Source organism: Brassica napus, chromosome C9, assembly GCF_020379485.1.
Source record: "Brassica napus cultivar Da-Ae chromosome C9, Da-Ae, whole genome shotgun sequence".
Classification (NCBI taxonomy): Eukaryota; Viridiplantae; Streptophyta; class Magnoliopsida; order Brassicales; family Brassicaceae; genus Brassica; species Brassica napus.
This window is the reverse complement of record NC_063452.1, coordinates 32,640,229-32,667,067: the sequence shown is the minus strand read 5'-3', so window position 1 is coordinate 32,667,067 and position 26,839 is coordinate 32,640,229. Positions and strand designations below refer to the sequence as shown.

At 38.8% G+C, this 26,839-nt stretch overlaps 1 long non-coding RNA gene across 2 annotated transcripts; it reads right to left on the bottom strand.

The window, feature by feature from the left end:
* Nucleotides 1–1,948: 1,948 nt before the first annotated feature.
* Nucleotides 1,949–5,663, bottom strand: LOC106385893. Of its 2 annotated transcripts, none has more exons than XR_002656477.2 (8): nucleotides 4,648–5,663; nucleotides 4,078–4,563; nucleotides 3,907–3,976; nucleotides 3,492–3,667; nucleotides 2,971–3,158; nucleotides 2,819–2,904; nucleotides 2,530–2,739; nucleotides 1,949–2,377 (listed from the first exon to the last, which is right to left on the bottom strand). It is a non-coding gene; the product is annotated as an uncharacterized LOC106385893 (long non-coding RNA). The 2 variants fall into 2 exon arrangements; XR_002656476.2 differs by having other exon boundaries at nucleotides 2,819–2,893; nucleotides 4,648–5,655.
* Nucleotides 5,664–26,839: the final 21,176 nt, after the last annotated feature.

The window sequence follows — 26,839 nt, the reverse complement described above, 5'->3', positions numbered from 1 at the left end:
CTCAAGAGAGCAAGATTGAAGAGATGATCGATAGGGTTCTTGAGGCACAGTAGCGAATGACAGTGGACTGCAATGGGAAGATAGATTCTGTCTACACCAACCTGAACACAAAATTTGAGACTTTGAGCACTCATGTGAAGAAGCTGGAGATGCAGGTTGTGCAGACAGGAGATGCTGTTAAGAGGCAGGAAGCTTCGACAAGAGGAGTAGGGGATGATGTGATGAAACACCATGTGAATGCCATCATTGAGGATGATTTTTGGCAAGTGGTGAAGGAAGAAAAGCTGCAAGAAGTAGATTTCGAGATAGAAAGTTTGATGAGTTTCGGCGGATCACACTGGTGTCGATCGACGCCAGACCTCGAACATCGATCTACATACACCAGTCCAAATCGATCGACAGGAACTCCAGAGCATCGATCGACGACGCCTAAGGAGTCAACCGCATCTTGCAATGTCGTGAAGATTCTAACTCACGAGGAGTCGCACCAAAATAAACACATCCGCCCAGCCCTGTTAACGTACGAATCGATCGACATGCTAAAAATAACATCGATCGATACGAAGAGGCCGACATCGATCGACGACCTCCAGCGCCTATCGATCGACGAGCACCTATTACCTAGCAAGTGCAGATGCCAAAGATAGATGTTGCACGACTTAATGCACTCATGCCCAAACCCAAACCTTCAGAATACCCACCAGAGCCCGTCAAGACACTTTCAGATGATGGAGAAGATCCTATGGAAGATGATAAGGTTCCTACTGGAAGAACCCTAAGGAGAAGAAAAAAATGTGGCGAAACATCTGAAGAGGGGGGCCAATGATAAGAAAACGGAAAGTTTCCGGAAGAGAGTCTTCAGGATTCCTATAGATAAGCCATTCGAGGATGCTTATTAAACCCACAAATTGTGGATGTTCTTCAGAGAAACCAGAGAGAAAGACGAAGACATCAGGAGAATGTTCTGTGAAGCTGGAGAAAAGATGAGGAAGAGGGTTACACTGAAGAAGAAGAGTGATCCTGGGCAATTCGCAATACCATGCACGGTGAAGGGTATTGAGTTCCCACATGCCTTGTGCGACACAAGAGAATCAGTCAGCATCCTACCTTGGGTTATGGCAGACCATCTGGGTGTGCAGGTGGAGCCTTCGCATGAATTGTACACTACAAGAAAATAAGGGTATTGTGACAAAATTTTCCGTCACAATAGAAAAGAATTCGTAACAATATCATCATTGTTACGTTTTTGTTACCAATTATTAATGGTTGCAATACGTGTGTCACAAATGTTCTGGAGTAACAAAAATGTCACAATTTCTTGCGACTAATTTTTTGTAACAAATCGTCACACATAGTTACGTTGTATATTAGTAACATAACCGTTACAATTTCTTACTTATCAAATTGTCTCAAACTGTCTTAATTTGTGACTGTTTAATGTGACAACTACGTCACCTGTAGTGAAGAATCTATTGTCACAAAATGTCACTAATATAGACGACATAATAGTCTTTTTTACCGTCACCAATTCTGACATTATATATTGTCCCAAACCATCACTATTCATAACTAATTTAAAGTCTTAATTTTGTAGCCTATTATAACCAAAAAATCAGTCACAAACGTAATAATCAAAGACTAAAAAAGGTATGTATCCGTCTTCAATACATACTATAATTGTGTTAAAAAATTGTTGTATTTTGTAACATTCATTATGTTATTAATTTGTCACTTTTTATTACGAAAGCAATGTAACTAAATGTCACAAACTATGACCGTAAAATGGTAACATTTCAGTTTGAATTGGTTACAATTTCATAACGCAACTTTTCTTTATTTAAAATCTGTCACATATTTTTAAAATATTATTAAATTATTGGAACACTAGAAACTATAAATAAAAACTGAAATCAAATATCAAATTTGCAAATAATATGATATACATAAATTTCTCATAGAACTGCTTGAATTTTATTTAAATAAACGTAAGCATAAAACAACAATTCGTTTACTAAGTAAACTGAAACTGCTTGGTAAACAAAAGAAAACCAAATGAAAACCAAACTAGAAACACCAAGCTAAAACACCAAACTGAGAAACAACTTCATATGGCTGTGGTAGTATCTGTTGGAGTCAACACATTTTCACCAAAAGCAGACATCAATATTTTCTCTATTGCTTGAATCCTATTCTGAAACTGAACATTTTCTTCATTACTCTTTTGCAAGTCTGACTCCAGCTCTTTGACTCGGTGAGTTAAAGTACCATCATCTTCATCAGCTTGTGGTGAAACTGTAGAACCATCTAGTGGCATATAAACTCCACATTGAAGTGATCCAAGTCCAAACACCCGACCTTGTTTTGATATTCCAGCAACCTACCAAACATATAACAGTTACATAAACACATATACAATTAAAATGCAAAGACAACTTTAATTAAGCAAAGCTATGCAAAGAATCAATCGTATCTCCAAATATAAGAAAAATCAGGAAAAAAAAACAAATTTGAAATGTGATAGAAAATTACCTTCACATAGATTTCATTTCTTTCCTCGACAGTAAGAGGCTCTGTCAAAACCTCTCCATTAGAAGGCTCAACCAGTGACAATCTTTCTTGCACATATGCATCATATTTTTCTGCAATTAAGTATGCTCTTTCATCAACATATGTTCCATCAGATTTCTGGTGGGTTTTCTTCATCACAGCAATGAAGGAAGAGTCTTCGTTGTTTGCCACCTAAAAAATTAACATAAGCTGTAACTTCATTTTAAAAGTAAAAGTAAATTATTTTGAAGTAAAATAATATGTACACTACCAGATTATCTTGAAATTTAGCATAGGAACGTGAGCCTGATCTGTGGCTGTTGATATTTCAGTGTTGTTCTTGAACCTGTACGGATACTGTTGAGTTTGTTATATATATACTTTGTAAATCAGAAAAGAGTAATCCAGAATATATCACAATACCATTTAGCTCCATTCTTTCTGGATGAAGCACTCGAGAGTCGAGAATCTCGTTCAACAGGTACGAATTCTTCCCTTTGTTCACGTGGTTGGGCATTTGCAGCAACTCCTTCCCTCTGTCTTTGGAGACCAACAGATTGAATAGATGATCTTCCAAACAAGCGACCGCCCAACATCATTGGTGGACGCATCTATAATAGTACAAAAGAAACCATAGAAAAAGATGCAGCTCAAAAGTATTAGATCATGACATAACAAACAATAAACAAAAACAAACACGATTAACTGCAAAAAAATAAAGAAAACCAATGAGATCTGAGACCTTGACGGCTTTGATTCAGTCTAAGATGTAGTTTAGGTTTTAGGTTTAACGTGAGAAGAGGTAACTAATATTACTTCCTTTATATACTAGTTAAAAATCTAAATATCTCCACAACTTAAAAATGTGCCATTAAGAGGTTAAGGCGCGATTAGGAAAAAGATAGCAAAAAAGAAAACAAAATAAACAAGTAATCAAAGTATACCTATCTAGTCTATTCAACGGCGTTGACCTGGCACAAGATAAAAGCAATTCGTTCAGAATCTGCAACAGACGCCATATAACTTCTTCGAGTCTTTTCCCATGGGAGAGATCATCACCTTGATTAGTATAAGGTCCCCCTTTCCGCCTCACAGATGAAATCATAGCTTTTATATATTCCTGTTAATAACACATGCTATGAGACGAGCTAAACCATAAATTGTAGTCTATACAATTAGAAATTCACAAGACAAGGGAGAAAAGCTTCTCAATTTGAGATCAAACGTCACTCTGATATGATTTCTTTCAAGTTAACTAAGAGACCCAAGTACTGTTCTGCCCTAACATTTCTATACACAAATCAACCAAACCAAGATTGACATAATTTTCAACAAGCGCTTAGTTAGAATCTCAAGTACCTGAAGCAAACAAACCAAGATTGACATAATCTTCTCCTTTTGTTAGAAACTCAATCTCCTCTTCACAAATCTTACAAAAAAAAAAACAAATAGCAAAGCCAAGTTTTTGATTTGAGAATGAATGAAAGGAGAAGATATGATTTAACCAAACATATAGATAGAGCAGGGCACCTTAATGATATCAGCAGTATCCCAAGTTCTGAAGATTTCATCCCTAGTGTTGTCTGCATAAGGCCACAAGGGGATCCTAAGGTTAGGAGGGTCATATGAAAGGATCGCACCAACATCCTTAGCAGTCTTTGCTGCAGCTATGTGAGCTGACTTGCATTGTGATAAGACTTATCGAACCGTAATGTAATATCTTCGCCTGCCACAAGATCAAAATGATGATTTCATAAAAGTAAAATGTTTCAAGTAACAGCTAAAAATGTTTTTATAGTTAATCTTTTTAATCAAATCCAAATCAAGCGTAGATAGTTAGCCTCAGTTACAAAAAAAAAACACATTCACAGATAGTTCAAAATCCAAAAAGGGAAACAATGGTTTTTATCTCTTCACTTTGCCAATGAAAGCTGAAGAACCACCCAGACGAGCAGTCCCAATCAAAGAAGACTGAAGCTGCTGCATGCCAATCTTCTCCACAGAAGAACGCCTGATCTGTAAAAAAAGTGAGCTTTTTAAGACTTGTAGTTGTTTCAAAATCAGAGATGAATCCAGAACAAAACAGAGATGAACACTTACTTGAACCAAAACGAAGAGTCCCACAGTGAAGTGCCTGGCTTCGGAATTCATGGTTTGATCTCCGACACTGAACCTGCTTTACGTGCCAATCTAAGAAGAAATCAAGAAGCAAATTCGATCTCTTCCTCTATTAGTCTCTGGTCGAGATTTGGATTGATTCTTCATTTCTTCTTCGTTCCGATCTAAAAAGGGTTAGTCGAAAAAAAAAAAGTAAATGAACAATGCAAGCTGCCTTTCAGTTATATAAACCATCTCAAAACTTAAAAGACATCAAAGATTAAATAAATAAAATAGTTTAAATTTAGTTCCAAAACCAACACCATAATCATATAAAATATAAAACTATAACACCAAATTTAGTTAGATTCTTCATCTGTTAACTCATAATCATTATTTTCATCATCAGCATCTGATCTTAATTCCGCTTCTTCTTCTTTTACATCTTCGAGATTTTTAGTTTGACCATTTTGATTGACTAATGTCTCGACATGTAGTACATCAGTAGAAACAACCAAATTATCATCGCTATGTTGCATTGCAATGTTATCATATGTGCATATCATGTTTAAATACAGAGAAGAAGAAAACTAAATGGGAAAGTATACAATCATAATCACGAGTAATGAGATAATATACTAATTTAATGATTCCTAACTTTATCATTGAAATCTTGAACAAGATGAGATCCAACGAGCCACTTGCATAGTGTAGCGAAACCAGCTATTGTAACGTATTTGCTATATTTTTAAGTCACAACTTACAACATTTTTTTTGTCATTGTTTCGTAGGAATTCGTGACAACCATTTAATTTTTCTATCGTCATAAACGACGACACAAGATACAGTCACATATTCGTCGTATTGGTAATAGTAAACGTAGTCACCATTTTGTCACGACAATTATTACGTTTATTTTCGTCTTATATATGTCACTAATTGTGACAACATTTTGTTACAAAACAAACAGTCACGATATTGTGACGAAGAAGCTACTTTTTTGTAACGTAAAATATAAGTAACAAAATAGTTTCTATTATGTCACAAATATGTGACTGGAAATTTTAGTCTCAAAAAATTGTAACAATAGCCCCTTTTTTTTGTAGTGTGTTCACTTTTGTGGATTGTTCCCAGAGGAATTCAGGAGGAATTGTGAGAGACCTAGAGGTGCAGATTGGTGATGCTCTAGTTCCAGTTGATCTCCATGTATTGGACATCAAGTTAAATTGGAACTCTTCTCTACTACTTGGGAGAGCTTTCTTGTCAACAGTGGGAGCAGTGTGCAACTTGCAAACCAACCAGTTGTGTCTAACACTCATCGATCCTAATGCCCACTACGACCCTATCCTAGTCAAGACACCACAGACGATCTTCAGAAGAATCAACGTACCAAGAATCATTGGAGCTTGCCATTGTGGAGCCGAGTACGAGACAGAATACTCAGCATCGATCGAGACTCACACAGCAACATCGATCAACAGTGGCCATCAGAAATCGACCGACATACCACAATGAGAATCGGTCGATAGTCGTCCAGATGATTGGGAGAATGACTACTACAATCCCGCTATTGCCGCATACACCAGACAACACATGCACACAGAAGAGTCTGATGAAGACTATGTTGAGGAACGAGCTACTGAGTACAGAGCCATCCTTGATGAGGAAGATAAACTATTACATCATTCCTCCTGGAAAAGGAATGCACCATCGATCGACATGACAAGCTGGCCATCGATCGACACTCAACCTCATCAACGATACATAAAACGAGCATCGACCAACACTGAAGTCAACCGTGCACAAGAAGGAGACTACTCGATTGGCAGTTTGGCAGATGAACACCACCACGAAAGCTTTCAGTAGAAACAGCAACCTACACCAGTAGTAGATAAACTACAAGACAGTTTCACAGACGAGGAGCTGCTCAACATGCAAAGACGCGATGAAACAGATCAGATTCTAGCAGAAGCTGCTTGGGAAAGAACTCGTTTCAGCCATTCGATCAACAGGGCAATCCTCCCATCGATCGACACTCATTACCAACAATCGATCGACAACAACAATGCAACATCGATCGACAACCGTCCAATACCGAAAACCACCGTAAGCGAAAAAAATAAATTCATTAACCAATATCTAACTCCAGACGAATTTGGTATTTTCAGAGAACCTGATGGCTACGCAAAAGCAATAGACGGCCGCACACTACATGTATCTCGAGAAGATATCGCAGATATCCTTCAGACAGCCAATGGGGCAGACAATCTGTTCATGCATCAACGCAGCAATCCAGAACAGAAGGCTACAATGGAGTTCTATGACACAGCTGGTGGCATAGACAACGGATTCATACAAAGATCTCGCCATCCAACTTAAACATCGATCGACGTTGCCGTCCCAACATCGGTCGACAGACAGCTAGAATTCTGCAGAAGAGCTTTTGATTCCCACAGTACCAGGAGATTCTACTGGGAAGAAAAGGATCAGTATGGCGTCTACAGAGATGAACAGGGATACGCCCGAGATCTAGATGGAAACACCATTCGCCTTCACAACACGGATGTCAGAAGAGTTCTGAAAGAGCTTCGAGAGATGATCCAAGCTACATATGTCTTTCTAAACATGCTAACCTATTCACACAGACAAAGCTGGTACCAGAGATCTACACCAAGGGCGAGATCAATGAGATGTTCTATAGAGTATGTGGAGAACATGAGAAGAACAAAGAAGCTTTCCAGATGAAGCTTGATGGTGTCTACTATCCATTGAATGATAGTATCAGTTGGCTAACTACTTGCATCGAGGAGATGAAGCAAGACATAGCCAGAATTCAGCACGCGACCGACGTTGCTCGACCTCCATCGATCGACAGCAGACAACCTCCATCGATCGACAGCAGACAACCTCCATCGATCGGCAGGCATCATCGCACATCGATCGACAATCAGATGCCAACATTGGTCGACAATGATCCACCACGCCCACATACGATGAAGTCTCAACAAAACTTTCACACCAGGGAAGAGATAAATCAGTTGGTAGAAGAGATCTATAGAGCTCTGGAAACTACAGAAGAGATGCTTGATGGGAGATGTCATGACATCTATTTCCCGCTGGATCTTAGCATTGGTGCTTTGACTTCCAAGATTGAAGCTATACAAGGGGAATTGGTGTAAATTCAGAGTTACATTGCCCGTCGACCAGAAGCATTGTTATCGATCGACAGACGCAATAACATATCGACCGACATTCGCCATCGAACATTAGTCAACGACGCTACAAACGAGGCCGGCTAGTACCAAAGATGACATCAGACAAGTCCGACACACATTACCATGGAGAGGAGATCTCAGCTGATACTTACGCCACACTTAGGAGACATCAGTTCAACCTGGGGGTCTTGAAGAAAGATTGCAGAGGATGGAAAACACAACTACAACAATGAAAGAAAAATGGCGTAGAGGGGATGAAGCTATGAGAGACTTCACTGGTACATGGTCCAACAAGCGCAAAGAAGAAATGGATACTTGTTTTCCAACAAGTCCCAGTTCTCAACACTATAGCCAATTCACCTCCAAAGTCAAGCTAAATGACTATAACAAAGCGTTGAGTGGGAGGCAACCCACTATTAAGTAATATTCATTAAGTTTTTATTAATATACTATTTATGTTGGTTTTTAATTATTGGCATGAGAAGATCCAAGTAGACGATTGCCATGAGAATCGACGAACGAGAAGCTGTCGACATCGATCGACATTTTCTAACCTGCCGTGACCAATATCAACATCCCTACATCGGTCGATATCCATTCCGGTCTGGTATATCGTTCTTACTTGTTACATTGAGTCCTTATGATTTATTTCTCACCATAACTCCGACTGAGTTTACACTGGGGACAGTGTAGTTTAAGTCTGGGGGAAGGTTTACTGATATTTATTTACTTATTAGTCTTATCAATATGTTTTCAAAATTAGGTTATTATTGAGTCAAGAAAGGGATTATGAACTTTTAGATTTTTCTAGATATCTAACCACTCTTTAGCACCATTCTAGCCTTACTAGGTGCAGATGGTACTAAAGATACTAAAGTGGATCAACCTGTCAAGTATCCACTCTTGCTGAGAATGTTTTGAAGGAACCAAAGCTGACCTCCAACACTAAACTTGACACAACTACTTGTCTTGGGGCTTGGTATGCATGGGATCAGATTCTTCAAACAAGTCTGGAAGGTAAAGCCTTGTGTATATAGATTTACCACCTTTTCTCTCTCTATTTTCGAAATTATAGATATATAGAATTAAAAAAAAAATTATTATTATAATATATATATAGAGATTTATTAGAAAGGAATTCGAACATGACTTGGTGGCTACAACCACTAAGGCTTGCTTCATAAGAATTTCATAGGTAAAGGATTAGAACAAGACTTGGTGGCTACAACTGTTGAGGCTTGCTTCACAAAGAATACTAGGATATAGGTCAAAAAGAAGTGAACAGGACTTTGTGGCAACCACCATTAAGGCTTGATTCATGGAAGCATGTCCAATCTTGGTCAATGATCTTGCTAATATAATCAGACTTTGCCTAGGAGAGAAAAGTTAGTAGAGAGAGAGAATAGGAACTAATGTTTACCTGCAGGTCCAGATACTTGTTTGAAAGTCCTTGCATCCTGTGATCGATACCCCCAAGGTAAAGCCTGCACTTTTATTTATGTTAAGAAATGATGTTGGTAGAGTGGAATGTCAGACAAGATTTGCTAAGTTGTTGGCTACATGAATTTGGTTGCTAAGTTAGGATATGGTATAATGTGCTTTTGGGATTAGGACTTCTCAGATGTGGATTGCAATATTGTAGAGGTGATGATTCTAAGTTTTAAATCATGCGAGTCCCTGCTATTTTAAACCTCTTTCAGAGAGACTGCCTGTTTGTTGTGCTTGAGGACAAGCAAAATGGTAAGTCTAGGGGAATTGATTGACTATGGATTTGACATATTTTCATCCATTGTTTATATGTGTTTTTACTAAAAATTATTATATAATAGAGTCTATTTATTATATTAATAAGATCAGGAGTGTTTCGGAGATAAATGATGATTTTAGAACATTTTGGAGATATTTAGAGCAAGCACCCGAGATGACCATTGAGCTCGACCACCGGTCGATATTGGAGAGGAATAATCGATCGATACTCACATCTGTGTATCGATCGACAGCGAAGCGCGCAGAAAGCCGGTTCGGTCACAGCCGACTTGAAGCCCAAGCCTAATTATATAAGCTTTGCCGCCATGTTAGAGGGAGAGTGTGCTTTTCTTGTTTTATTATTTTCACAGCAAGTTTTTTTGGATTTTGATAGATTGGAGAGAAGATCCAAAGTTATAATTTGTGATTGGAACTCCATTAATATCTATTTACTATTCTAATGAAGTTTTCATACTTAATTGATGTTATGAATTGCTTAGATATGTCTGAGTAGTTCCATTGTTAGATTTTAGGGTTTAAATAGGTTTGGAGGGATTAGCCCCAACTATAGATTGCTGAGTTGTGATAATCATCTTTAGGATTGTTCATTAATGCTTGTGTTTAGATTAGCTACCTAGAACCTGCCCTTGGATTGATTGATAAAAGCGAGAGCTTTATTTTCATCCTGAAAACATTCTAATACATAAAACGAGCATCGACCGACACTGCCTACTACAAATCGATCGACACTGAAGTCAACCGCGCACAAGAAGGCGACTACTAGATTGGAAGTTGGGCAGATGAACACCACCACGAAAGCTTTGCAGTAGAAACAGCAACCTACGCACCAGGAGCAGATAAACTACAAGACAGTTTAACGGACGAGGAGCTGCTCAACATGCAAAGACACGATGAAACAGATCAGATTCGAGCAGAAACTGCTTGGGAAAGAACTCGTTTCAGCCATCCGATCGACATGGCAATCCGCCCATCGATCGACACTCATCACCAACAATCGATCGACAACCGTCCAATACCGAAAACCACTGTAAGCGAAAAATATAAATTCAATAACCAGTATCTAACTCCAGACGAATTTGGTATTTTCAGGGACCCTGATGGCTACGCAAAAGCAATAGACGGCCGCACACTACACGTATCTCGAGAAGATATCGCAGATATCTTTCAGACAGCCAATGGAGCAGACAATATGTTCATCAATCAACGCAGTAATCTGTTCATGACTTTGTGGCAACCACCATTAAGGCTTGATTCATGGAAGCCGGTCCAATCTTGGTCAATGATCTTGCTAATATAAGCAGACTTTGACTAGGAGAGAAAAATTAGTAGAGAGAGAGGATAGGAACTAATGTTTACCTTCAGGTCTAGATACTTGTTTGAAAGTCCTTGCATCCTCTGATCGATACCCCCAAGGTAAAGCCTGCACTTTTATTTATGCTAAGAAATGAGGTTGGTAGAGGGGAATGTCAGACAAGATTTTCTAAGTTGTTGGCTAGATGAATTTGGTTGCTAAGCTATGATATGGTATAATGTGCTCTTGTGATTAGGACTTCTTAGATGTGGATTGCAATATTGTAGAGGTGATGATTCTACGTTTCAAATCATGAGAGTCCCTGCTGGTTTAAACCTCTTTCAGAGAGACTGCCTGTTTGTTTTGCTTGAGGACAAGCAAAATGGTAAGTCTGGCGGAGTTGATAGACTAAGATTTGACCCATTTTCATCCATAGTTTATAGGTGTTTTTACTAATAATTATTATATTATAGAGTCTATTTATTATATTTATAAGATCAGGAGTGTTTTGGAGATAAGTGATGATTTTGGTGCATTTTGGAGATATTTGGAGCAAGCACCCGAGATGACCATCTAGCTCGACCATCGGTCGATATTGGAGAGGAATAATCGATCGATACTCACATCTGTGTATCGATTGACAGCGAAGCGCGCAGAAAGCCCGTTTAGTCACAGCCGACTTGAAGCCTAAGCCTTCACCTTCACCATTTTACAAGATTACCTCTAACGAGTTTTACCCTATAAGCTTTGCCGCCATGTTAGAGGCAGAGTGTGCTTTTCTTGTTTTATTATTTTCACAGCAAGGTCTTTAGGATTTTGATAGATTGGAGAAAAGATCCAAAGTTATAATTTGTGATTGGAACTCCATTAATATCTATTTACTATTCTAATGAAGTTTTCATACTTAATTGATGTTATGAATTGCTTAGCCATGTCTGAGTAGTTCCATTGTTAGATTTTAGAGTTTAAATAGGTTAGGAGGGATTAGCCTCAACTATAGATTGCTGAGTTGTGATAATCATCTTTAGGATTGTTCATTAATGCATGTGTCTAGATTAGCTACCTAGAACCTGCCCTTGGATTGATTGATAAAAGCGAGAGCTTTATTCTCATCCTGAAAACATTCTAATAGAACTATGTTTCTTGCTATTAGTGATAGACTATGGATTTAACCCATTTTTATCCATTATTATATAGCCTATTTATTATATTTATAAGATCAGGAATGTTTTGGAGATAAGTGATGATTTTGGAGCATTTTGGAGATATTTAGAGCAAGCACCCGAGATGACCATCGAGATCGACAATCGGTCGATATTGGAGAGCTAGAATCGATCGATACACAAGTCATTGTGTCGATCGATAGTGAAGCGCGCAGAAATCCCTTTAGGTCACAGCCGACTTGAAGCCCAAGATTTTACTATTTTACAAGATTGCCCTGACGAGTTTTACCCTAATTATATAAGCTTTGCCGCCATGTTAGAGGCAGAGTGTGCTTGTGCTTTTGTTTTGTGGTCTTTTTGTGTTTTATTGTTTACTGATAGATAGGAGAGAAGATCCAAAGTTATAATTTGTGATTGGAACTCCATTGATATTTATCTTATTTATTCTATGTAGTTTTTATATCTAACCATTGTTATGAATTGCTAAGCCATGTCTGAGTAGTTCTCTTGTTAGATTTTAAAGTTTAAATAGGTTAGGAGGATTAGCCCCAACTATGGATTGCCGAGTTGTGATAATCATCACTAGAATTTGATACCACTCAAATTACCCTAAGGAGTGAATTACTCTCTCAAATAAGAGGTTCAGTTGCAGTACTTAGGGATCGAATCCACAAGGAGCTAGGGAACCTATTAAATCTAGTCAGGTTATTAATTCTAGGTGTTTGTTGTTTTATGGGTTTAAAAGTAAATAGCAATCCTAATTGAGCAAGTCTATTGCTCTACTAACAAGATGATTGGGTGTGTAACTTTATTGGAAGGTATTAGATGCAGGGTTTCTATTCAGGTGTTGGAGATTATAATCCTATAGATGCCTAATAGTTGCATGCATGATATATTAGAGCTCAACTCCTTAATCACAGTGATCAGCGATGACAATGTTTCATTGGTTAACTAACTAGATCTTGGATATCAACTGTCGTCTTTTGATCACAAGAAATTGTCGATCGATGATCCTATATGGATATCGATCGATACACCTTTCACAATATCAATCGATTGTCAGATGACGATATCGATCGATAGCTTCTAGTTAAGCCATAGGCGCAGGTTGATAATGTTCACTAGTCTCCTAAATCAGCGGTTAGCTCTCTCTAGCAGTCCTAGCATGACAGATTAGATTCAGGACAGGATGATCAAGGATGCTTAACATATGCAAATTCCTAGGTTCAATATTCTAGTTAGCATGGCTAGAACAAGCATTAAGAACAATCAATCAATGAATATCACAACTAAGCAATTCTATAGTTGGGGCTAATCCCTCTAACCTATTTGAACCATGAATCTAACAAGTAAACTACTCAGACATAGCTAAGCAATTCATGACACAAAATATAGATAAAAACTGCATAGAATATAATAGATGAATCAATGAAGTTCCAATCACAAATCTCTCTATGATCTTCTCTCCTAAAACTCTCTCTCTCTCTCTTGCTGAAAGTAAGAATACAATGATGGTAAAAGCTCTCCTTGCCTCCTAACACTTAGGCATGTATATAACTATTATGTTAAAAACTCGTCAGGGGTAATCTTGTAATTTTGTGAAGCCTTGGGTTTAAAGTTGGCTGGAACCAAGTCGCGCGTTCCGCATCTCGACATCTAATGGTCAGCTCGGATGAAATCTCTTTTAAGCTTCTAAAGGCTCCATAATCATCACTTTACTCCAAGATACTCCTGAACCTGAAAACATACCTAATAGGATAGAATATATAATATATAGATTGTAAAACACTTATATACCATGGATGAAAATTGGTCAAATCCATGGTATATCAACTCCCCCAGACTTACCCTTTTGCTTGTCCTCAAGCAAAACAAATGTGTGAACCAAAATTCGCACTGTCGATTTACGTTTAAATTAGGAAAGTAGGAGAACCCTAGTTTCCCAGAGGTCCCGGATATCTGCTAATACCACACGCCAAGCAATCAGAACACAAGAATAACAACGATAAAGTATAAGAAATCGAAAAGAGAGCAAAGTAAATCTTATTCCGAATTTGCATTTGAGCGTTACAACAAAGTAAGAGCCTGGGCTACGAGAGTTGTCGGCGAGATTCCTAGTTCTAAAACCCTAAGACGGCAATAACATAGTTGAGTCGCAGCTAGAATAACAAAAACGGAAATATGCCTAATTGCTCTAAGTGCTAAGTTTGCTCAGAAAAAGTCCTCCCATGACTCTGGCCTAGGACTCCTTATATACTGGCTCCTAGGTCGGTTTACGCTTTTCCTCTTCTGCCCTTAAGCCTTCATAGCATAAAAATAGAGATATTCCAATTTTCCGATCTTCGTAATTATCTTCAAAATTTCGTATTTATCCGCGGAAACTTGACATTTATCTTTCCTTGCGAACCAAGCATAAACCGTCCTACGGTTTATGGGCTTTTGGTTAAGAAATCGTAAGTGGGTTTCGAGTCACGTCTTAGGTCTCTTTGGGCCATTGTTTGACTCGAAACATTTATTACGGCTTCTTTCGATAAAAATGAACTTTCTGCGGTTTTTATCGTAAAGTTCGATTGATGACTTCAAATGATGAGAAACATGAAATGGGTTGGCTACGGTCTTCGGGAGATAGCATTAAAGAGTAGACGAGAATGCATGGATTCGTGTCATATCGATTTTTAAGAAAGCACGGTTGCTACGTAGCGACCGAGCAGTGTACGTGCGACCGAGCTTTGGGGAGAGCTCGGTCGTTACGTAGCGACCGAGCCGTGTACGTGCTCGGTCGCTACGTAGCGACTGAGCTTCGGTGAGAGCTCGGTTAGCGACCGAGCCATGTACGTGCTTGGTCGCTACGTAGCGACCAGATTTTCCACTGGTTGCTACGCGGCAACCTTGTTCGAGTCTTTCTCCGATTTTTCGTGAATGTATTTTCTCCGCAAGATTCTTCGTAAAAATAAATCTTTTTCTAATAATTATTTTTCGTAAAAATGTTCATGCCGATTTTTACGGTCTTTCAGACATTGATTCCGTCGTGACCGATTTTGACCCCAACAGTCAGCCCCCTAGCTCGTTAGAACCATGAGCTTCTAGCGTGAGGTTTTAGCGAGTGGCTTGGCAAGTTAGGTGAGTTAGGCAGAATTAATGGTCGAAAAGTTTCGTGGCAAGTGGTCTTCTCGCTCTTCTACGAGTAGAACGCGATAAGATTGGGGCTGCGCCTTATGACGGCTGCCTACGTACCCTTGTTGAAGGGATAAAGCCTTTCGTAGTTCGTCTTGGAATAAAGGTTCTTATGACTTGTTTTCCAGCGAGACCTTTACGGTCTAGTTTTTATGTAGCGGTTATCAGGCGTGTTGCTGCCGATGGCATTTTATATGGGTGTAGAAGGAAGACTATGAGTTGTCATCTCGTAATCTAACTCTGTGTGAACTGCTATATCCGTGATCTGTTTCGAGATTTTTCCGCAGTGTGTAAATCTTGCGGGATTTCTGAAGACGCTCGAATATTGGCAAAGAGACAAATTTTGGGATCTCGTATCAAGGTTTTTGATACTATGCCTAGAGATGTTAGATACCAGTGCGCTGGGTTTAAGTTTGAAATCTTGTGAGTCCCTGCTGTTTTTAAAACCTCTTTCAGAGAGACTGCCTGTTTGTTTTGCTTGAGGACAAGCAAAAGGGTAGGTCTGGGGGAATTAATAAACTATGGATTTGACACATTTTTATCCATAGTTTATGTGTTTTTACTAATATTTATATTATTATAGAGCCTATTTATTATATTTATAAGATAAGGAACGTTTTGGAGATAAGTGATGAATTTAGAGCATTTTGGAGATATTTATAGTAAGCACCCGAGATGACCATCGAGATCGACAATCGGTCGATATTGGAGAGCTAGAATCGATCGATACAGAAGTCATTGTGTCGATCGATAGCGAAGCGAGCAGAAAGCCCTTTTGGTTACAGCCGACTTGAAGCCCAAGATTTCACTATTTTACAAGATTGCCCCCTGACAAGTTTTACCCTAATTATATAAGCTTTGCCGCCATGTTAGAGGCAGAGTGTCCTTGTGCTTTTGTTTTGTGTTTTTTTGTGTTTTATTGTTTACTGATAGATAAGAGAGAAGATCCAAAGTTATAATTTGTGATTGGAACTCCATTGATATTTATCTTAATTATTCTATGCAGTTTTTGTTATGAATTGCTTAGTCATGTCTGAGTAGTTTTCTTGTCAGATTTTAGGGTTTAAATAGGTTAGGAGGGATTAGCCCCAACTATGGATTGCCGAGTTGTGATAATCATCATTAGAATTGTTCATTAATGCCTGTCTCTAGATTAGCTAACTAGAACTTGTCCTAGGATTGATCGATAAAAGCCATAGCCAATTCTCACTCTGAAAACATTCTAATGGAACTTCGTTTCTTACCTATGAGGAAGGCGAGAGATGATCTAGTAAGCTTAGTAAGCATTCATTCAACCTGTGCATAAAGCTTAACTAGAGCGTGTCGATCGATATTATACTTGAATAATCGATCGACGGTGCAAAAGGTGTATTGATCGATACGCCCATTGGATTATCGATCGACACTTTCTATAGATCAATATAACGAGAGTTGAGATCATAGATCTAGTTAATAGTCAACTAGTCAATGCTCGCAAAGGCCGAAAGACTTTTTGACTAAATAGTTGAGCTTTACATTATCATGCATGCAACTCATTAGGCATCTATAGGATTATAATTCCAACTTGCTTTTTCTTTTTTAAGCACCAAAACCCCAAACTTGCTATTGAACAATTATTTGTTCAATATATAAACTGGAATTTACTTTTAAAACTCGTAAAACATCTTGCTTGACAAATCATATTAGAAACTCTAGGTTCCCTAGCTCACTGTGAATTCAATCCCTAAGTACTACAAGTCGACCTCTTATTTGAGAGAGTATAAATCACTCCTTTGGGTAATTTGAGTGGTATCAATGAGCAAGGCAAGAGCTGATCTAGTGAGCTAAGTAAGCTATTATTCAACCCGCGCATAAAGCTTGACTAGAGCGCGTCGATCGATATCACACTTGAATAATCGATCGACGGAGCAAAAGGTGTATCGATCGATATCCCTATAGGATTATCGAACGACACTTTCTATTGATCAAAATACGACAGTTGAGATCAATAGATCTAGTTAATAGACAAGTCAATACATGCGAGAGCTGATTGACTTGTTGATGAAGTAGTTGAGCTTTACATTATCATGCATGCAACTCATTAGGCATCCGTAGGATTATAATCCCAATTTTCAACCCTAAGTCTAACTATTTCTTTTTTAAGCATCAAAACCTCAAACCAGCTATTGAACAAATATTTGTTCAATATAAAACTGCAATTTATATTAAAAAAAGTCTAAAACCATCTTGCATAACAAATCATATTAGATATCTTAGGTTCCCTAGCTCCCTGTGAATTCGATCCCTAAGTGCTACAATTCGACCTCTTATTTGAGAGAGAATAAATCGCTCCTTAGGGTAATTTGAGTGGCATCATGTGTCGACCAATATCCTTGCGACATCAATTATTCTGAATTGTCAGCTCGACGACAAGGAGATCGTTGAGAGGTTTGTCGGATCGATCGTTGCTCTTTCCTTGAAGGAGATGACATTGCCACCCGTTTGATTAGGCATATCGTGTCTCAGTCGTTTGGCGATCTTTGAGTTAGAGAATCCGACGCCCTCCTCCTTCTAGCGCCAAACTGTGGGTACCAAAATTTGCACTGTTGATTTTCCGTAAAATAAGGAAAGATTGAAACCCTAAATTTCCCAGAGGTCCCGGATTATCTGTATAAGCAACGAAAAACGAAAGAGACAAAGATAACAGAATATCGGAAGTAAATTGCACGGCGGCGTATTATTGATTGACAAAAGAATGAGATTACAAGATTTTCGTGAGACAAGACGGACATAGTTTTGCTAGCTAGGTTAATCGTAGAACAAAAATGAAAAGAGTCTAAGTAAAATCGAGCCGCCAAAATTCTAAGTTTTCCTAAGCTAGCAGACTTTTTCTAGGTCTCCAAAAAATCCTCCTCTTTCGCCCCTGGATTTGGCTCCTCTTATATATCCTCTTAGGTCGGTTCCTCCTTCCTTTTTTGTCGATTCCGAAGAACATTCAAATTCCTCGTATAGGCAATTCTAGGTGTTTAGCTAACAATTATCGCCATATACGATCAATCCGAATGTTATTCGAGAAAACAAGTTCTTGTGGTTTCTAAATCGTAAAGTTCCAACAAAATTTCCGATCGAGACGAAACAAGAGCGAGTTCAATACAATCTTGGGAGAGGAGCCTTCTGGACAGGACGAGAATAGCGCGATCGTTCCAGCTCAGCCATCCGCCGAACTGGACTGATCCAGTTCGGCGGATGGCCGAGCTGGTTACGCGTTCGATCCAGCTCGGCCATCCGCCAAACTGGACTGGTCCAGCTCGGCCATCCGCCGAACTGGACTGGTCCAGCTCGGCGGATGGCCGAGCTGGTCGTGCGTTCGATCCAGTTCGGCCATCCCCCGAGTCGGATGGGATCATTGTGTCGAACGGATGAGCTGGACTTTTTTTTTTTAGTTTCGGGGTTCGTCTCTCTTTGAAACCTACGCTCGAGAACTTTTTTCGAGAGTATATCGAGCAAGTCTTCGTGAGGAATGGTGATTTTAGATGTTGATTTCGAGATAACCGTTTTTTACCCCAACAATGATGTATTTGGAGCAATTTGGAGACTTTTTGAGAGCTTTGCTGGAAACAGAGAGTCTTTTATTTGTCAGAATATCGACCGAAGATTACCAAGCACAATCGATCGATGAAGGACTCGTATCATCGATCGACGGCGAAGCCACCCGCGAGTTAATGACAGATTAGAAGATTATAAGTTTCATAAAAGTTCCAATAATTACATTTTAAGTCTCTGGCCGCCTGTTAGGCTATATTATTAGGGTTTTGTATTATTTTAGAGGCAGACTTGCCTAGAGACCTTTGAGACCTAGTTTGGAGAGAAGCAACAAACCACCATTGGAGGGAGAGAGAGCTTAGGATTGGAGAGACAGATCTGAACTACAAAACATAGAAGATCTTGAACTCCCTTGCTTCTATTTACTCTATTGCTTACTCTTGTTATTCATTTTATTTAAGTATTATTCAGACCATCATAACCATGTGCCTTATGAATATGTCTAAGTAGTCTTACTGTTAGATTTAGGTTTCTCAATAGGTTGATATATGTATTAATAACTTGTACTGTTGCTAGGGTGTTTAAAAATATAGTTCTTCATCTAGTTATTCTTAAAGCTAAATTTAGGATTGATCACCCTTTAAACTTAGATCTTAGGATTAATTGAGAACAAGTCATAGCTTGACTCAATACCAGAAAATAAACTATCATGATCGAACTGACTAGATACACACGAGAGTTGTTCTAGTAAGTTAGAGAATACTTATCAAACCCGTCCGTAAAGCTTTCTGGAAGAAGCATCGATCGACGCAATGATAGTTCTGTCGATCGATATTTTGAAAAGTGTATCGATCAATATTCTTTACGAATCATCGATCGACACTTTCTCGCGATTAACATGCGAGAGTTGAAATCCAAGATCCAGATTAGATAATCTAATTGATTATACCTAAGTTTGAGTTCGAGAACAATTAATATCAATAAACCCCTAAAATCCCAAATTAAGTTATTTATTTATCATACCTGGGAAAATACCTGAATCTAGCTATTTTACCAACTGTTAACAACCTCAAATCAAACCAATCGAGCAACTGCCTTGCTCACCAATTCATTTTCTGCTTTAAAACCTATTAATCTAGCTTTATTTGGAAGACTATCAATCTATTGTATAATCCTAGAGTCACTGTGGATTCGATCCCTAAGTACTACATCTGAACCTCTTATTTGAGAGAGTAATTCACTCCTTAGGGTATTTTTGAGTGATATCAATCCCTAAAACCCGATTCATAGAAACCTTCATAAACTGGTACTTCGTCGACATCAAAGTCCGAAACCCTATCAATAGGACCCATAACTCGAATGTCGACGTCGTCGGAAAGCTGATACTTCTCTCTCCAGCTCGCGACCTCCTCCACCCTTATTATCGAAAGGGAACCAACGAGGTGCAATATCTCCGCCTCAGCAGCTGGCGGCGCGCCGTCGACGATAGCATGACCAAGACTTTCGATTTCAGAAGTCAGATCTGTTAGGGTATTTTTGTGTACAAGCGATCCGTGCTCAGCTCTAAGGAATGATAGGAGGAAGGAGACGCGTCGTTGAGTGTATTCTCCTGGTTTGATAGTTGATAAACCATGAGATCCTGCTCTTAGGATACTGCCATATGGGTATAGGCCAGTATATGTCGTTGGTGCCTTAGTAGCAGCAGGGGAGATTGGTCGTTAGGCAGGGGCTGCCTACCGATAGTGAAGATCTCAGGGTCTTCTTGATCTATGATTGATGATTCCGAATACCAGGGTCGGTCCTTGGGTGCCTCCTGATCTGTAATTGATGGTTCCGACCATTAAGGGCGGTCCCTGAGCGTCTAGGTGTGGAACCGTGGAAGGTGTTTGGGTTTATAGCTGCATCCTTCAGTGGGACTTTCCTACGTACCCTTCAGTGAGGGATCAAGCCGTTCGTAGTTCATGTATATGGAGGCACGGAGCCTTGATGGGCGCGGAGCCTGATGGAGGCACATAGCCTGATGGAGGCGCGTAGCCTAATGGAGGCATGTGGCCTAGGGAGCACGGGGATCTAGGGGTCACATAGCCTAATGGGCACGTATCCTTGGGAGCACATAGCTCTTTAGTTGGTAGGAGTTATCTGTTCTAGGGGGCACATGGCCGGAACAGAAGGTAGACCTGTCGATATGCTGTAGTGAGCATGATGTGTCGAGGTGCTTCAGTGAGCATGGCGGGACCGTGCTGATGAGCTGGAGATCGTGGCCTGAGCCAGTAAGTAGAGTTGTAGACGTGCTGCAGGGAGCATATATCTTCATCTAGTTGAAAGTAATCGCATGGATTCGTCGGTTATAAGCCTGTAGATGAAGATGGTCTTCTAGGTGCGAAACCTTGCCTTCGCGGCTGTAGAATTGGTGTTTCTCTGGTTATGGACGTCTTGGACCCCTTTCTTTTGGTTTCGAAACCTATATTTATAGTGGAGGTCGTGCATCTCTCTTTGGATTTGAAAATATTCATTATATCCTTAGATAATATAATATATCCCTTTTTCTTAAGGGAGGTCATATGTATTGGAATACTTCCTCTTTCCCTCTTGTCCAAGCTGGTTATCTTATTAAAGGAAGATTTTCATTTATCCAAAGGCAGGATAAATCACTCGGCCTGGAAGCCGGAGGCTGTAGGCAGGGACCCGGACTCGGGGGCAGGAACCCGGAACCTGGAGGCGGGAACCTGGAAGCCGGAAGCTGGAGTAATCTCTTAATGGAATATTTTTCTCCAACAGTATGCCCCTTATTTTCTGGTTTCATGTTTGAAGGTAGGAAATAACATGGTTTTCTTTATAGGACTTCGTGAGTTGCTCCGTAGTATCAAGTTCCTCGTTGAGTTTGGAGTAGGACGTCGGCTCGTAGCCTGGGCCGTCAAACTTTATTATCGATAGTGCTCAGATGTACTTGCGCTCGGTCTGAAAGAATTCACAACCTGATTGGAGATGTATGGCCTGGAGAATGGGTAGTAATCCTTGACTCGATACAGACACGTGTTCTAGATCAGGTAGTGTATTCGTCGGTTAACCCAATGGGCATGTTGTCATGGCCTGGACGAATGTATATAGACTTACAGACATGCTTCAATGGGAATGTGTTTGGTCTGAGTGAGGATGGTCACATGGATGTAATTTTACCCTCGATTCTGATGGCCTTGAAGTGGATAATCAGGAAGAACCACCATGTAGGACCTAGTAAATGCTCTAAGGGCGGACATCGCTGTTGCGCAGGATCAAGTTGAGCCTGTAAGACTTTCCTCTTCTCCTTTATAAGGATGAGACGTTGCCCCCATGGTGGGGATTGGTCGGAGTTAGCCGAAAGTTTGATGGAGAAGCCATGAACGTCTGCATAGAGGGTGATGCTTCGGCTAATACCCCAGATGCTTGTGATGCTCCTGTAGCTATACTCGGCCTTAGTTCAAGCAGGACTTCAGTTTGCATTTCTTGAGGCTCTCTGAATCGTGTGGAGGAGTGTATGGGTCAGGACCCAGGAGTTCTGAGAGGGAGAATCTTGGCGAGGCTAAGGATTAGGGGGATGAGGAGGTTTAATAAGACCCGGAGGCCGAAACTGAGGATCCTCATGCTTGATTCCGCTGGCCTTGCTTGCGCCTCTTAAGCTTGTAAAAGCTGTAATGGACTTTCATTCAGGTCTTCGCACCGGTCTCCTTATTGCGTTTAGCATACTTGATGCTCCTTGAGGTTATGATGTTATAGTTGTAGCTTCTTGCGTTGTCTTAGAATTGTACCCTGACCTTCGGCAGAGGGACGTTCAGCGTGTTCGTCTTGGTACTTGGAGATAACCTAGTTGATTCTTTGTACAGGAGTAGAACTCTTGGACATGTTGTTTGCGGTGAGCAGTAGTGCCCATGCCGAATAAAGAAGGTGGAACCATTATTTGAACTCTGCCATTGATTCTTGGCCACTCTCAATTATGTAATATTGCAATCTGCACCCAGAGGTAGGCTAAAATCAATGCTGCGATGACCTTGTGTCGTGCTTTCTTGGAACCCGGAGGATCCTGGGCGTGTTTTCCTTCTGAAAAACATGGCTTGTGGATGCGATTCTTCATAAACCGGAGGTTTTATGGATTTTCGTCCATGAAACCGAAGGCTGGACGGACTTTCGTCCTGGAACCAGGAGGGTGGACGGACTTTCATCCTGGAACCCGGAGGATGGATGGACTTTCGTCCTGGAACCCGGAGGATGGATGGACTTTCGTCCTGGAACCCGGAGGCTGGATGGACTTGCGTCCTGGAACCCGGAGGCTGGTTGAAGTTTTGCCCAGAAACCTGATGGTTATGTGAACCTTCAAGGGGACCTTCTCATATATCTTTTCGACTCGAAGTCGCCTATGTCGGGTAGACTCTCGTTGATTGATAGGTAGGCTTTTTAGAGCAGTGTCTTCCTTTATCAAAACCTGGGAGCATCTTCCAATGCGTCGTCCAGCTACCCTTAGGAAGACTTACAGACGGAACTAGATGTGTTAAATTCGTGAACTTGGAGTATAGGGATGCGTCACATTCCACCTTCCGTAGATCGGTTACTCGTGAATTTTTCCCAAGAGATAGCAGGTCTCTCTTATGGACCCGGGGATTCAATTGCTGGATCATGGGATCGAACGAAACCGTGGTATTGTTTCCGAACCCGGAGATGTTGTTGGGACCGAAAGGTCGTTTCTGGAGCCTAGAGGCTGCCCTAGACCCGGAGGTCACCTTTAGAACCCGGAGGTTGAGTAAGGATCCGAAGGTCATTTGGGAACCCGGAGGTTTCTTCAGACCCTGAGGTCGTATTTAGGACCCGAAGGTTGTTTTGAACCCGAAGGTTGCTCAGGACCCGGAGGTCGTTTGGGAACCTGGAGGTTCCTCTAGACCCAGAGGTTGTTTTGAACCCGGAGGTTTCTTTTAGACCCGGAGGTCGTTTTGAACCCAGAGGTTCCTCTAGACCCGGAGGTTGTTTTGAGCCCGGAGGTTTTGGACCCGGAGGTTTCTCTGGACCCGGAGGTTGTTTTGAACCCGGAGGTTTCTTTTGGACCCGGAGGTCGTTTTGAACCCGGAGGTTGCTCTAGACCCGAAGGTCGTTTTGAACTCGGGGTTATGTAAGAACCTAGAGGTTTACCTTTTCCAGGCCCTGAGATTTTTTCAGGACCCGGAGACTGCATGGGGACCTGAAGGTTCTTAATAACTTGGGGGTTCTCATCTAATAACCTGAGGTTATCTTTAGACCCGGAGTTCGTAAGAACCTGAATATTTGGTTTTGCAGGGACCGTACTCCGCCTTCCTAGGGAAGACTACTCCCGGTACCTGTTCAGATTTCGCATTCTACCGCTCGGAAGCTGGCCACTATCGAGTTCCTATGTTGTATTCTACTTCTGCAGGAAGTCACTGACAGGCTTAGAGGGTGCTGGTGTGGGTGTTATGACCCAAGTGCAGGCTTCGCTGCTTTCCACGTCTGGAGAAGCAGGGTTTTAATTGCTCCATGTATTTCACAATACTTTTGCAATAATAATACCACTAGGATAAGACCAAGGCGCAGGGTTAGTTTATTTGTATATATTATCGATAGTTTTTTTTATATATGTGATCATTTTATTTATATATATAAAATATTTTTTGTTGTTAGTATATAATTTCTTTTCGATGGATCGGATCAATTTTTATTAAAAATAATAGAACAAAACTATAATTAATAAATCATGGGTTGATCGGATTGGACATTAAACAAATTATGACATAAAAACCTTATTTTTTCCATCGATCACATTCTTGAAAAAGTGAACAGTATTGTTTTCTCAGTTGAATTATTTTGACTTTTATCTTCCATATGGTTTTGAAAGCTTTCAAATCAACCATCGAATTGATACATGTCATTTTAATGTTTTTAGTCGTATACTTAAAGAAAACTTTCATTTTTGTAATTTAAAGTCGTTTTAAAAAATTCAAAATATAACATCTAAGAAAAAATCTAACATATAAGAAAAATCTAACATATAAGGTGTCCTCATTTTGTATTTTAAAGTCGTTTTAAAAAAAAATAACATATAAGGTTTCCTCATTTTTGTAATTTAAAGTCATTTTAAAAAATTCAAAATATAACATATAAGAAAAAATCTATTTTTTTATTATATGGTTAATGTGATTGTTTATTTTTTTTAATAGTATAAAAATAAACAAAATGAAGAAGGAAGCAAAAATTGTTATCAAATCTTTATTATTTATAATTATTAATTTTCATATATATGTAAATCACATTAGGTAATTTCGTAGCTTTTATTTAGGAAACAAATACACACTTCTTATATTTTAGGTTAATATAATGTTCTCTAGTTGACATTAAACAAATTATGACATAAAAAACTTATTTTTTTTCTCGAACACAATTTTGAAAAAGTGAATAGTATTGTTTTCACAGTTGAATTATTTTGATTTTTAACTTACATATGGTTTTGAAAGCTTTCAAATCAACTATCGAACTGATACATGTCATTTTAATGTTTTTAGTCGTATACTTAAGGAAAACTTACATTTTTGTAATTTAAAGTTGTTTTAAATAATTCAAAATATAACATATAAGAAAAAAATCTAACATATAAGGTGTGCTCATTTTTGTATTTTAAATTCGTTTCTTTAAAAAAAATAACATATAAGGTTTCCTCATTTTTGTAATTTAAAGTCATTTTAAAAAATTCAAAATATAACATATAAGAAAAAATCTAATTTTGTATTATATGGTTAATGTGACTGTTTATTTTTTAATAATATAAAATTAAATAAAAATGAAGAAGGATGCAAAAATTGTTATCAAATCTTTATTATTCATAATCATTAATTGTCATAAATATGTAAATCATATTATGTAATTCTGCAGCTTTTATTTAAGGAAAAAATACACACTTCATATATTTTAGGTTAATATAATGTTCTTAAACAAATTATGACATAAAAACCTTATTTTTTCCAGCGAACACATTCTTGAAAAAAGTGAACAGTATTGTTTTCACAGTTGAATTATTTTGACTTTTATCTTCCATATGGTTTTGAAAGCTTTCAAATCAACCATCGAATTGATACATGTCATTTTAATGTTTTTACTCGTATACTTAAGGAAAACTTACATTTTTGTAATTTAAAGCCGTTTTAAAAAAATTCAAAATATAACATATAAGAAAATTCTAACATATAAGAAAAATATAACATATAAGGTGTCCTTATTTTTGTATTTTAAAGTCGTTTAAAATAAATATATAACATATAAGGGTTTCCTCATTTTTGTAATTTAAAGTCATTTTAAAAAATTCAAAATATAACATATAAGAAAAAATCTAATTTTTTTATTATATGGTTAATGTGATTGTTTCAGTTTTTTTAATAATATAAATTTAAACAAAAATGAAGAAGGATGCAAAAATTGTTATCAAATCTTTATTATTCATAATCATTAATTCCCGTATATATATATAAATCATATTAGGTAATTCCGTAGCTTTTATTTAAGGAAAGAATACACACTTCATATATTTTAGGTTAATATAATGTTCTCTAGTGTTATATAACTATGTAATAATGTGACACTATTAGATTAAACTATACTTTATATTAGATGCTCTAGAATTCTTTGAAATGGAATTTAGAAGGCATTTATAGTGCCACCTAGGATTTCGGGTTTTTTTTAATTAATACAAAATTAAGGTTCTAATTTTTCAAATGCTTCTCAATTAATATATAGGGGATGTGTTCCCTGTATTGTGTAGCATGTACCGTTTTAATACATGTACTGTTCACAATGGTACTCTAGGGACCCCGATGCGCCTTAGGCTGCACAGGGGTTCAACAGCATACTCATGCTTGCGCAGACCCATTCATGCTTTATGTCTCATAACAAATATCGCTCTCTGTACAAACTCTGAGTTTGAATACAGTACTTTTGCGTTTGTATTTAATATGCTCCCTACCTGAGAGTAAGAATGTAAGCTCCTCAGGCAGTACCTTGCATTATATGTAATATGCTCCCTGCCTGAGAGTGAGCGT